Source organism: Pan troglodytes, chromosome Y (genome assembly GCF_028858775.2).
Source record: "Pan troglodytes isolate AG18354 chromosome Y, NHGRI_mPanTro3-v2.0_pri, whole genome shotgun sequence".
NCBI lineage: Eukaryota > Metazoa > Chordata > Mammalia > Primates > Hominidae > Pan > Pan troglodytes.
The window spans coordinates 34,453,817-34,468,673 of record NC_072422.2 but is presented as its reverse complement, the minus strand read 5'-3'; the positions used below and the strand labels follow the sequence as shown (position 1 = coordinate 34,468,673).

Below are 14,857 nucleotides of genomic sequence, written 5' to 3'. Positions count from 1 at the left end.
TCCCTGTGACTCAGTCTGGAGTGCCCTGGAAGATCTTGGCTTACTGCAACCTCCGCCTCCACGGTTCAAGCGATTCTCCTGCCTCAGCCTCTCGAGTAGCTGGAATTACAGTTGTGCACCATCATCTCTGGCTAATTTTTGTTTTTGTTTTTTTTTTTTTGAGATAGAATTTCTCTCTTGTTGCCCAGACTGGAGTGCAATGGCGTGATCTCAGCTCACCACAACCTCCGCCTCTCAGGTTCAAGCGATTCTCCTGCCTCAGCTTCCCTAATAGCTGGGATTACAGGCATGTGCCACCATGCCCAGCTAATTTTTGTATTTTTAGTAGAGACGGGGTTTCACCATGTTGGCCAGGCTGGTCTCGAACTCCGGACCTCAGGTGATCCACCTGCCTTGGCCTCCCAAAGTGCTGCAATTACAGGCGTGAACCACCGTACCCGGCCAATTTTTGTATTTTTTTGGTAGAGACAGGGTTTCTCCATGTTGGCCAGGCTGGTCTCGAACTCCTGACCTGAAGTGATCTGCCCACCTTGGCCTCCCAATGTGCTGGGATGAGAGGTGTGAGCCACTGCACCTGGCCTTTGGTTGTTTTGTTTTTTTTTTTTTTTTTTGAGACAGAGTCCCTGTCACTCAGTCTGGGGTGTCGTGGCTGATCTCGGCTCACTGCAACCTCTGCCTCCAGGATTCAAGCGATTCTCCTGCCTCAGCCTCCTGAGTAGCTGAGATTACAGGCGCCTGCCACACGCCTGGCTGATTTTGTATTTTTTAGTAGAGATGGAGTTTGATCATGTTGCTTAGGCTGGTCTCGAACTCCTGACCTCAAGTGGTCCGCCCGCCTCGGCCTCCCAAAGTGCTGGGGTGACAGGCATGAGCCACCACTCCTGGTAGAGATTTTGCTTTTTAATTCTATTTCCTTAATACCTTGAACATGTATGGCTTGGGCTGTTCCTCATCTTAGCCTTATGTTTTGATTCGATTGTCTTCCAATGAGCACCTTATTATTTAAAAGTGGACTTCAAGATGGGACTGTACCGTTTCCTTTTCTATCACACTTCACTGATGGACCATGAACTCTATTATTAATATTATTATTGAGAGAGTTTCGCTCTTGTTGCCCAGGCTGGAGTGCAATGGTGTGATCTCAGCTCACTGCAACCTCTGCCTTCCGGTTTCAAGCGATTTTCCTTCCTCAGCCTGCCAAAGAGCTGGGATTACAGGCACACACCACCATGCCCGGCTAATTTTTGTATTTTTAGTAGAGACAGGGTTTCACCATGTTGCCCAGGCTGGTCTCGAACTCCTGACCTCATGATCCGCCAGCCTCGGCCCCCCAAAGTGCTGGGACTACAGGCATGTGCCACCACACCCGGCTAATTTTTGTATTTTTAATAGAGACGGGGTTTCACCATGTTGCCCAGGCTGATCTTGAACTCCTGACCTCGTGATCCACCCGCCTCGGCCTCCCAAAGTGCTGGGACTACAGGCATGTGCCACCACACCTGGCTAATTTTTGTATTTTTAATAGAGACAGGGTTTCACCATGTTGCCCAGGCTGGTCTTGAACTCCTGACCTCATGATCCGCCCGCCTCGGCCTCCCAAAGTGCTGCGATGACAGGTGTGAGCCACCACGCCCGGTCACCATGAACTCTAATGTCAGAAATTACCGAGGCGCTGTTTCTGCATTTTTTTTCTAGTATGGATCCTGGTAAGCCACATCCAGAAGAGATTTCTCTGGAAGAACTTTGCCTTGAATGGAAGCAATTGTCCTGATGGCCACTAGGGGGAGGAAGCATCCTTTTCTCTCTTCGAATTGTAACGCGAGAAGGATCTGAGGCAGGTGTCCATAATTGAGGAAGTTGACTTTGCCAGGGTTGAGGACACCATGACATAACCTCAGGAGGTCTTGATGACGTGGGCCCAAGGTGGTTGGGGTGTAGCTTGCTTTTATACATTTTAGGAAGACTTGAAGCATCAATCAATACATGTAAGATGTACGTTGGTTCTATCTCGAAGGGCGGGGTGACTCAAAGCGGGGTTACACTTAAACATATTCAGGGCCGGGCGCGGTGGCTCACACCTGTCGTTCTAGCACTTTGGGCGGCCGAGGTGGGTGGGTCACCTGAGGTCAGGAGTTCGAGACCATCCTGGCCAACATGGTGACACCCTGTCTCTACTAAAAATACAAAATCAGGCCGGGTGCAGTGGCTCACGCCTGTCATCCCAGTACTTTGGGAGGCCGAGGCGGGCAGATGACGAGGTCAGGAGATCAAGACCATCCTGGCTAAGACGGTGAAATCCCGTCTCTACTAAAAATACAAAACAATTAGCCTGATGTGGTGGCAGGCACCTGTAGTCCCAGCTACTCGGGAGGCTGAGGCAGGAGAATGGAGTGAACCCGGAAGGTGGAGTTTGCAGTGAGCCGAGATTGCGCCACTGCACTCCAGCCTGGGCGACAGAGCGAGACTCTGTCCAAAAAAAAAATTAGCTGGGTGTGGTGGTGTGAACCTGTAATCTCAGCTACTTGGGAGGCTGAGGCAGGAGAATCGCTTGAACACTTGAGGCCAGGAGTTTGAGATCAGCTTGGCCAACATGGCGAAACCCGGTTTCTACTAAAAATACAAAAAAATCAGCACAGCTCGGTGGCACACGCTTGTAATCTCAGCTGCTAGGGAGGCTGAGGCATGAGAATTGCTTGAACCTGGGAGGTGGAGTGCAGTGAACCGAGATCACGCCACTGCACTCCAGCCTGGGCGACAGATGGATACTCTGTCTCAAAACAAACAAACAAACAAACAAAAACATACTTATTGGCAATTGGTTGAAAGAGTTTTTATCCGTAGTAAGGAATGTCTGGCTTATGATGGTGTTGTAGAGACCGAGGTTTTATTATGCAGATGAAGCTTCCCAGGTAACAGGCTTCTGAGAGAAGAGACTGCAAATGTTTTTTTCTTTTTTCTTCTCTTTTTCTTTTTTTTTTTTTGACGGAGTTTCACTCTTGTCATCCAGGCTGGAGTGCAGTGGCGGAATCTTGGTTCATTGCAACCTCCGCCTCCCAGGTTCAAGTGATTCTCCTATCTCAGCCTCCTGAGTAGCTGGGATTACAGGCATGCACCACCACGACCAGCTAATTTTTGTATTTTTAGTAGAGACGGGGTTTCACCATGTTGGCCAGGATGGTCTCAGTCTCTTGACCTCATGATCCGCCCGCCTCGGCCTCCCAAAGTGCTGGGATGACAGGCGTGAGCCACCGCGCCCAACCAGAGACTCTAGATGTTTCTTATCAGACTTAAGGTCTGTGTTGATGTTCATGCTGAAAGATCAGAGGTGTTTGAACCAGAGCAACTCCATCTTAAATAGAGGCTAGGTAAAATGAGGCTGAGACTTACTGGGCTGCATTCCCAGATGGTTAAGGCATTCTAAGTCACAGGATGAGATAGGAGGTTGGTACAAGATACAGGTGATAAAGACCTTGCTGATAAAACAGGTTGCAGTAAAGAAGCCGGCCAGAACCCACCAAAACCAAGATGGCCACAAGAGTGACCTCTGGTCGTCCTCACTGCTATATTCCCACCAGCACCATGACAGTTTTCAAATGCCATGGCAACGTCAGGAAGTTACCTTATATGGTCTAAAAAGGGGAGGCATGAATAATCCACCCCTTGTTTAGCATATCTTCAAGAAATAACCATAAAGGCCAGGTGCGGTGACTCACGCCTGTCATCCCAGCACTTTGGGAGGCCGAGGCAGGCGCATCACGAGGTCAGGAGTTTGACACCAGCCTGACCAACATGGCAAAACCCCATCTGTACTAAAAATACAAAAATCAGCCCAGCGTGGTGGTGCATGCCTGTAGTCCCAGCTACTCGGGAGGCTGAGGCAGAAGAATCGCTTGAACCCGGGAGGCAGAGGTTGCGATGAGCCGAGATCGTGCCACTGCACTCCAGCCTGGGTGACAGAGCAAGACTCCGTCTCAAAATCAAAAAAAAAAGAAAGAAAGAAAAGAAAGAACGAACCATAAAAATGGGTAACCAGCAACCTTGGGGACTGCTCTGTCTACGGAGTAGCCATTCTTTTATTCCTTTACTTTCCCAGTAAACTGGCTTTCCCTTTGGTCTATGGACTTGCACTCAATTCTTTCTTGCATGAGATCCTAGAACCCTCTCTTGGGATCTGGATGAGGACCCCTTTCTGGTAACAGAGGGGTGTGGCGAGGCCTGGCCAACCTCCACTTCCCAACATGGCATGAACTTTAAATTGAAATTGAAATAATTTCATGTTAAATTTTAGAGTGTCCTGGCCAAGGAGGGAGTCCATTCAGATTTTTATTTTTGCTTTGTTTATTTATTTTTTATTTTTTTGAGAAGGAGTCTCACTCTGTTGCCCAGGCTGGAGAGCAGTGGCCCCAACTCGGCTCATTGCAACCTCCGCCTACCGGGTTCAAACGATTCCCCTGCCTCAGCCTCCCAAGCAGCTGGGACTACAAGCGCCCGCCACCATGCCTGGCTAATTTTTTAATTTTTAGTAGAGATGGGGCTTCACCATGTTGGTCAGGCTGGTCTTGAACTCCTGACCTCGTGATCCGTCCGCCTCAGCCTCCTAAAGTGCTGGGATTACAGGCATGAGCCACCACGCCCGGCCTATTTTTGGTTTATGAGAGGAGCTGCTGATACCTGGAGACTTGATACCCACAAGCTCCCCTTAGCCACAGTTCCAAAACAGGACATGGCTCAAGACCGCGTCTGGGGAGGAGGGGGAGACAGGATAATTCAGGCCTGCTGGGTGCTGCCTGCTGGGGGTACCCAAGGTCTGTAGATGTGTAAAGCCAGAGAGCTGGGACCAGAGTCTGCTGTTTCATTTTGCCCAAGACTTTCTGTGGACCTCCTGGAATAAGGCAGAGCAGCTGATGGTTGTTTTTTTTTTTTTTTTTGACAGAGTCTTTCTCTGTCACCCAGGCTGGAGTGCAATGGCGCGATCTCGCCTCACTGCAACCTCCGCCTCCCAGGTTCAAGTGATTCCCCTGCCTCAGCTCCCGAGTAGCTGGGACTACAGGCGCGCACCACCATGCCCGGCTAATTTTTGTATTTTTAGTAGAGATGGGGTTTCAGCATGTTGGTTAGGCTGCTCTTGTACTCCTGACCTCAAGTGATCCACCCGCCTCGGCCTCCCAAAGTGCTGGGATGACAGGCGTGAGCCACCACGCCAGGCCTGGGTAATATCTCTTATAGCCAGAGTGATTTTAGAGTGACCTTCACATATCGTGACCCGTGAGTGAGTTTCCTGGGCGTGATGGTTAATACTGAATGTCAGCTTGATTGGATTGAAAGATCCAATCAAAGCGTTGTTCCTGGGTGTGTCTGTGAGGGTGTTGCCAAAGGAGAATAACACTAGAGTCAGTGGACTCGGAGAGGCAGAACCCCCCTCAATCTGGGTGGGCACCGTCTCATCAGCTGCCAGTCTGGCCAGAATAAAAGCAGGCAGAGGAGGGTGAAAAGGCTAGACTGGCTTAGCCTCCCAGCCTCCATCTTCCTCACTTGCTGGATGCTTCCTGCCCTGGACCACTGGACTCCAAGTTCTTAAGCCTTGGGACTCAGACTGGCTTCCTGCCTCCTCAGCTTGTAGATGACTTGTGGTGGGACCTCACCTTGTGATTGTGTGAGTTAACACTCCTTAATAAACTCCCTTCATCTAGATATAATTCATGTGGACTCTTTTTAGACCATATACATTGTATTAGTCAGGGTTCCTTACAGGAATAGAACTCATAGAAGATACATACACACACACATATATATGTATGTATATGTGTGTGTATATACATACATATATACACATATATGTGTATATGTGTGTATATACATACATATACACATATATGTGTATATGTGTGTATGTATACACACATATACACATATATGTGTATATGTGTGTATGTATACACACATATACACATATATGTGTATATGTGTGTATGTATACACATATATACACATATATGTGTATATGTGTGTATGTATACACATATATACACATATATGTGTATATGTGTGTATGTATACACACATATACACATATATGTGTATATGTGTGTATGTATACACATATATACACATATATGTGTATATGTGTGTATGTATACACATATATACACATATATGTGTATATGTGTGTATGTATACACATATATACACATATATGTGTATGTGTGTATGTATACACGTGTATATACACATATATGTGTATGTGTGTATGTATACACGTGTATATACACATATACACATATATGTGTATATGTGTATGTATACACGTGTATATACACATATACACATATATGTGTATGTATACACGTGTATACATACACATATATACACGTGTATACATACACACATATACACGTGTATATACACACATATACACGTGTATACATACACACATATACACGTGTATACATACACACATATACACGTGTATACATACACACATATACACGTATACACACACATATACACGTGTATATATACACACACATACACGTGTATATATACACACACATATACACGTGTATATATACACACACATACACGTGTATACACACACATACACGTGTATATATACACAAACATATACACGTGTATATATACACACATATACACGTGTATATATACACACATATACACGTGTATATATACACACACATACACGTGTATATATACACACACATATACACGTATATATACACACATATACACATGTATACACATATATGTGTATATATACACATATATGTATATACACACGTATACACACACGTATATACACGTGTATATACACACACGTATATGCACGTGTATATACACACACGTATATGCACGTGTATATACACACACGTATATGCACGTGTATATACACACACGTATATGCACGTGTATATACACACACGTATATGCACGTGTATATACACACACGTATATGCACGTGTATATACACACACGTATATACACAGACACATACACACACATATATACACACATATATATACACACACAATACATATATATGTGTGTGTGTGTGCGTGTGTGTGTATATATCTTCTATGAGTTCTATTCCTCTAAGGAACCATGACTAATACAATGTATATGGTCTAAAAAGAGTACACATGAATAATCCACTCCTAGTTTAGCATGTCATCAAGAAATAACCATAAAAATGGGGGCCAGGTGTGGTGGCTCACGCCTGTCATCCCAGCACTTTGGGAGGCCGAGGTGGGTGGATCGCCTGAGGTCGGGAGTTCGAGACCAGCCTGGCCAACATGGTGAAACCCCATCTCTACTAAAAATACAAAAAAAATTAGCCGGGCATGGTGGCAGTTACCTGTAATCCCAGCTACTCGGGAGGCTGAGGCAGGAGAATTGCTTGAACCCGGGTGGCGGAGGTTGCAGTGAGCCGAGATCACGCCACTGCACTCCAGCCTGGGTGACAGAGTGAGACTCCATCTCAAAAAAAAAAGAAAAGGTTGTATTCTTTTGAGTCCTTGATAGCCTCTGACTGAATACATCATGTATTAGTTTGGTGTAGAAGTAACGGAGTGAAAACAAAAACAACAAAACAACCACCACCACCACCACCACAAAAAACACCCAGGCACAAAAGTGCAAAATGGCACAATATCATTTGCATGAAGTGTGTAGAATAAGACTGTTTGCAGAGTCAGAGAGCAGATGGGTGATTGCTTAAGGCTGAGAGCAGGGAGACTGGGAGGTGACGGTTTAATGGGTATGGGGTGTTTTTTTTTTTTGGGTTACAAAGGTGTTCTGGAACTAGCTAGGGCCGGTGGTTGTGTAAAATGCTCAGTGCACTAAATCGTCTCTTCATTGTGCAATTTTTAAAATGGCAAACTGTGTGTGATGGGTATTTTCCCACAGTAAGAAACAGCAGCAGCACAAAGGGAGGTGATAACTCACGTCATATCACACCCTGCAGGCCCCATCACCCTTCCTCCTTCCTCTGTTCACCTCCTCCTGCTTTTCCGGGCTCTGCAGACGAGCCCGGGCAGCCCTCCCCGCTGGCCGTCTGGACCCAGGCCTGCCTGTCTTGGGTGCATTTTAGGACATTAAGTCTGGCTGGAACCTGAGAGCATCAGCCATGCGGTAAGTCCCCACGTCCCTCCAGCAGTGTGGGAGGGGAGCTCTCTCCTTTGCTTTCGTACACTCTGGAGAAAATTGTCAGGCAGCAGACATGAAGAGCCTCTGGGGAGATTCAGTGAGGGCTGGCAGGCAGGTGTCCAGGAGCCTGAGTGACTCACGAGAGAAACGACGTGTTCCTTGAAGACAAATTCATCAAGGGATTGGTTTAAATAATTCCTGCTCAGCACATCCCAAATTAAGCTTCATCATCAGACACTGCATCTGTTGCCTTTTCTAGAAACATGAGCTCTAAGCTCAGTGACACCGTCTGTCAGGGTTTCAACGTTTCACCCCCACCAGGGGAGCCGGTTTCCATACACCAAAGCTCTCCAAGGTCCAGTTCTGAGGATGGGGAACGCTGGCTGTCTGGTGACGGCCTTTCCAAAGCTGCCCTGTCCTCTCGCATTAAGAAAGATTAATTTGCACTCCGGGAGGAGAGGCGCAGAAGGTTAACAAGATTAGAGAGAGCCCCTGAGACCTGCGGTGAGAGTCCCTGAGGGATGTGGCTAATAAAACTGTAAAACCAAGGCAGGCGGTGTCTCTCACGGCCGGGTCCTGATTTCAGGGCCGCAAATGTCTACCTCTTCTAGGCAGTTTGCTACCTCAATAATTTAGGTTGTCAGTTGTGGTTATCCAAGCCCCAGCACACTTTTTTGTTTGTTTGTTTGTTTTGCAGTTTGCAGGTGATACTTAGTTTCTAAAGATGTGTTTTTCTATTTTTCTTTCTTTCTTTTTTTTTTTTTTTTTTTTTTTTTGAGACAGAATCTCACTCTGTCACCCAGGCTGGAGTGCAGTGGCGCGATCTCAGCTCACTGCAAGCTCCGCCTCCTGGGTTCACGCCATTCTCCTGCCTCAGCCTCCCAAGTAGCTGGGACTACAGGTGCCCGCCACCACGCCTGGCTAATTTTTTGTATTTTTAGTAGAGACGGGGTTTCACTGTGTTAGCCAGGATGGTCTCGATCTCCTGACCTCGCGATCTCCCTGCCTCGGCCTCCCAAAGTGCTGGGATTATAGGCATGAGCCACCACGCCTGGCTAATTTTTTGTATTTTTAGTAGAGACGGGGTTTCACTGTGTTAGCCAGGATGGTCTCGAACTCCTGACCTCGTGATCCGCCCACTTCAGCCTCCCAAAGTGCTGGGATGACAGGCGTGAGCCACCGCGCCCGGTCTATTTTTCTTAACTAAGAAATGTGTATGTGTGTGCATATGGTTGTGTGGCTGGTAGAGGTGGAGAGCTTCAGGAATGTGTGTATGCGTGTGTGTTTCTGCGTGTGTCTGTGTATGTGTTTGTGTGTTATCTTTGCTTGTGATTATGTTTGTGTCTGTACATGTGTGTGTCTTTGTGGATGTGTGTTTGTATATGTATGGCTGTGTGTGTTTGCCTCTTTGTATATGCATGTGAATGTGTGTGTTTATATTTGTGTATTTATGTCTGTGTAAGTGTATTATGTATTTGCACATGAGTGTGTTTCTGCATGTGTATATTTGGGTGTGTATGTGTGTGTGCATGTGTGTGTATATGCATGCTAGTGTGTGTGCAGTTGTTTGTGTATGCATTTGTGCATATGTGCATGTGTGCATTTGTGTGTGTAGATATGGATATGGATGAGCGTGTATATTAGTGTCTGTATGCATTTGTATGTGCATGTGTATATTTGGGTGTGTAGATATGGATATGTATGAGCATGTATATTAGTGTCTGTATGCATTTGTGTGTATGTGCATATGTGCATGTGTGCCTTTGTGTGTGTACATATGGATATGTATGCACGTGTATGCTGGTGTCTGTATGCATTTGTGTGTATGTGTTTGTGCATGTGTATATTTGGGTGTGTGTAGATATGGATATGTATGAGTGTGTATGCCTGTTAGTGTCTGTATGCATTTGTGTGTATGTATTTGTGTATGTGAATGTGAGCATTTGCACATGTGTGTGTATACGTGTGTCTGCATGTGTGCGTCTATGTGTGTGTGTGTGTATGTGCATGTGCGTATGTGTATAGGCACATGCTGATTTGTGTGTGTGAGGGGAGGGGGCACAGGCAGACACTCTCTGTGTGGTCCCAGGTGGGGCCTGGTGGCAACGAGCCTGGTGCGTTCAGCCCTGGGTGGATGTGGTAGCGGAGGGAACAGCAGGGCAGCGTCCGAGGTGTGAAAAAGCACAACCTGCCCTGAGAGAGCCCTGCGCTCTGGGCCATCTTGACTTCTTGGGCCACAGGTACATTCCTCACAGGTGACCTGAGTGTGGAGGAAAGGCCGTCTCTGCAGGCCAGGGGGCTCGCTGGTTAGTGCTCACACCCAGAGTGCACCCGGACGGCACCAGAGATCTTCCTACCTCCCAGGAGCCGTTGCACGATCTCCGGGCATCGTCACCCCCGACCTCGGGCACCACGAGACTCCATTTACAGACGGGAAGCGGCCTGGGGCTGACCTTGATAAAACCCCTGTCCGGCCTCGATGGGTCTGAGCGGCAGGTGCCATTGTCTTCCCAACAGCGGCGTGTGTGACCCAACACGAGTTCGGGAATGGGAACATTCTCCTCTCCGAGCTTCGCAAGCTGTTTTAGCGCAAACTCACTGCTCAGCAGACTTCTTTGAACAAGGAGTCTTCTTAAAAATGACCCTTAAGCCTGTAATCCTAGCACTTTGGGGGGCCGAGGCGGGCGGATCGCTTGAGGTCAGCAGTTCGAGACCAGACTGGCCTACATGGAGAAACCGCATCTCCACTGAAAAATACAAGAATTAGCCAGGGTTGGTGGCGCATGCCTGTAATCCCCGCTACTCAGGAGGCTGAGTCAGGAGAATCGCTTGAACCCGGGAGGTGGGGGTTGCAGTGAGCCGAGATTGCACCATTGCACTACAGCCTGGGCAACACAACGAGCCTCTGTCTCTAAAATAAAATAAGATAAAAAGTAAAATAAAGTAAAATGAAATATAAATATAATAAAAATAAAAATATAATAATAATATAATAATAATAATATCTGCCTACATAGGTCAGTGTACAGGCGGCGAACTGACTTCTTGCTCTGTGGCGTCAGAGCCTTGGAGAAAAGGAGGGTCACTGAGAAGGAGGGGCGGGTCAAATAAGAAGAAAACGCCAGGGAGGCTGATGCAAATCCCAGACCTCAAGGAGCAAGGGAGGGGCTGTTCTATCAAGTCCTGACGCCCAGGGCTAAAGGTAGAGGAGAAGGAATCCGTTCTTTGCCTTCTTTCTCTTCCCGCCCCCTAGCCCCTGCGCCTGCTCCCCATTGGCTGAGCCCTGCTTAAGTCACCCAGCCAGGGTGACGCCAGTCAGAGCCAGGCAGATGTCAATTACACAGGGCCTTCTCTGTCTTCCCGCCCCCTAGTGCCTGCACCTGCTCCCCATTGGCTGAGCCCTGCTGAAGTCACCTAGCCAGGTGATGTCAATGAGAGCCAGGCAGCTGTCAATTACACAGGGCCTTCTCTTCCCGCCCTCTAGCCCCTGCACCTGCTCCCCATTGGCTGAACCCTGATGAAGTCACCCAGCCAGGTGCTGTCAATCAGAGCCAGGCAGATGTCAATTACACAGGGCCTTCTCTCTCTCTTCCCGCCCCCTAGCCCCTGCATCTGCTCCCCATTGGCTGAGCCCTGCTGAAGTCACCCAGCCAGGGTGATGTCAATCAGAGCCAGGCAGATGTCAATTACACAGGGCCTTCTCTGTCTTCCCGCCCCCTAGTGCCTGCACCTGCTCCCCATTGGCTGAGCCCTGCTGAAGTCACCCAGCCAGGTGATGTCAATGAGAGCCAGGCAGCTGTCAATTACACAGGGCCTTCTCTTCCCGCCCTCTAGCCCCTGCACCTGCTCCCCATTGGCTGAACCCTGATGAAGTCACCCAGCCAGGTGCTGTCAATCAGAGCCAGGCAGATGTCAATTACACAGGGCCTTCTCTCTCTTCCCGCCCCCTAGCCCCTGCATCTGCTCCCCATTGGCTGAACCCTGATGAAGTCACCCAGCCAGGTGATGTCAAGCAGAGCCAGGCAGATGTCAATTACACAGGGCCTTCTCTCTCTCTCTCTCTTCCCGCCCCCTAGCCCCTGCACCTACTCCCTATTGGCTGAGTCTAGCTGAAGTCACCCTGCTATAGAGCCAGGCAGCTGTCAATCACACAGGGCCCACCACAGCCCAGAGATGGGTTGAGTGCGAATCTGGCGAACCCTGTGAATCACGTCAGCGCCTGCACAGTGGGAAGGGGTCCCCCCTGGCAAGTTGCTGCCAAGTTTCAACAGCGCTTAGAGGGGAAGCGGCAGAAGCAATTCGGCTTCTCGATGGGCTTGCCCCGGCGTGCACTTGCACGAAGCATTGGCAGGAAGGAAGCTTACAAATTCATCTGGGGCCACCAGCTTCCGGGGATCCGGTGAGATGCGGGGCATGGAGGGTTTGTGAAAACAGAGTGAGTTCTGTGTCATTTACTGCTGTTCTCTTCGGTCACATAGTTCTTTTGTCTTTTGTTTAAAAATAGGTGACTTTTACGCCGTACGCAGTGGCTCACGCCTGTAACCCCAACACTTTGGGAGGCCAAGGTGGGAGGATCACCTGAGGTCAGGAGTTCGAGACCAGCCTGGCCAACATGGTGAAACTCTGTCTATAATAAAAATACAAAAATTAGCCTGGCCTGGTGGGGGGTGCCTGTAATCCCAGCTACTTGGGAGGCTGAGGCAGGAGAATCACTTGAGCCTGGGAGGCGGAGCTTGCAGTGAGCCGAGATCGAGCCACTGCACTCCAGCTTGGGCAACAGAGCAAGACTCCGTATTAAAAAAAAAAAAAAAGTGACTTTTAGGCCGTATACGGTAGCTCACGCCTGTAATCCCAGCACTCTGGGAGGCCGAGGTGGGAGAATCACTTGAGCCCAGGAATTTGAGACCAACCTGGGCAACATAGCAAGACCTCGTATCCATTTATTCGATTAAAAAAAGAACAAGTGACTTTTATTTGTCAGAATGAGTTATACAAATTCTGTGCTTTTTAAAATTTTTATTTTATTCTTTTTTTTTTAATTTTTTTATTTTTTGAGACAGTCTCACTCTGCCGCCCAGGCTGGAGCACAGTGGTGCGATCTCAGCTCACTGCAACCTCCACCTCCCGGGTTCAAGCGATTCTCCTGCCTCAGCCTCCTCAGTAGCTGGGATTACAGGCAAGCGCAACCACACCCGGCTAATTTTTGTGTATATATATATATATATATATATATATATATTTTTTTTTTTTTTTAGTAGAGACGGGGTTTTACCATGTTGGTCAGAGTGATCTCGAACTCTTGACCTCGTGATCCACCCGGCCTCCCAAAAGTGCTGGGATTACAGGCGTGAGCCACCGCACCCGGCCTTATTTTATTCTTTTTAATTGAGAAAAATGGCACATATTCACGGGATACATAGTGATGTTTCTATCCATATAGTGTGTAATTATCAGATCCTTATAGCATATAATATGATCAATGTATAATTAATGATCAGATCCATATAATCTATAATGAGATGATTGATAGCATGTCCATCACGTCGAGCTGCCTTTCCTTCCTTCCTTTGTTCCTTCCTTCCGTTCTCTCTCTCTCTCTCTCCCCCCTTTCTTTCTCTCTTTCTTTTTCTGTCTCTCTGTCTCACTTTCTCTCTTTTGGTCTCTCTCTTTCTTTCTGTGTTTCTTTCTTCTCTCACTGTCTCATCCAGGCTGCAGTGCAATGGCATGATCTCGGCTCACTGCAACCTCCACATCCAGGGTTCGAGCAATTCTCCTGTCTCAGCCTACCAGGTAGCTGGGATTACAGGCATGTGCCACCACAGCCAGCTAATTTTTGTATTTTTAGTAGAGACAGAGTTTTGCCGTGTTGGCCAGGCTGGTCTGGAACTCCTGACCTCAGGTGATCCACCAGCTTCGCCTCCCAAAGTGCTGCGATTACAGGCGTGAGCTACCATGCCCATCATTTCTTTGTGTAGGGAACATTTAATATCCTCCTTCCAACTATTTGAAACTGTAGAATATATTATTGTTAACTATCATCATTCTACAGGGCTTTAGAACACTAGAATTTATTCCACCTGTCTAGCTGTAATTTTGTATGCTTTAATAATTGTTTTCATAAGGACATAATAGCTCTCCGGGAAGAAAAAAATATAAAACAATAAATGTCACTCAGAACAGTAATCAATAATGCTGTCAAAACTTTATTCAGGGTCTGTGTGGTGGCTCATGCCTGTAATCCCAGCTCTTAAGGAGGACGTGGCGGGTGGATCACTTGAGGTCAGGAGTTCGAGACCAGCTTGGCCAACATAGTGAAACCCTGTCTCTACTAAAACTACAAAAAAAATTAGCCGGGCGTGGTGGCAAGTGCCTGTCATTCCAGTTACTCAGGAGGCTGAGGCACGAGAATCACTTGAATCTGGGAGGCGGAGGTTGCAGTGAGCTGAGGTCGCGCCATTGAACTCCAGCCACTGCACTCCAGAGACAGACTCTCTCTTTTTTTTAAAAAATTTTTAAAAGGCAGGTGGATCACCTGAGGTCAGGAGTTCGAGACCAGCCTAGCCAAAATGGTGAAACCGCATGTCTACTAAAAATACAAAAATTAGCCAGGTGTGGTGGCGGGCACCTGTAATCCCAGCTACTCAGGAGGCTGAGGCAGGAGAATCGCTTGAACCCGGGAGGTGGAGGTTGCGGTGAG

General features: G+C 47.6%; 1 long non-coding RNA gene across 1 annotated transcript in view; it reads left to right on the top strand.

Annotated features, from left to right (window-relative positions):
• The first annotated feature begins 11,465 nt into the window (after positions 1 to 11,465).
• LOC134809347 (uncharacterized) overlaps positions 11,466 to 14,857 on the top strand; it is a 93,345-nt gene continuing 89,953 nt past the window's right edge. The window contains exon 1 of the long non-coding RNA XR_010154962.1: positions 11,466 to 12,559. This is a non-coding gene — a long non-coding RNA (uncharacterized LOC134809347). The remainder of the gene's footprint in view (positions 12,560 to 14,857) is intronic.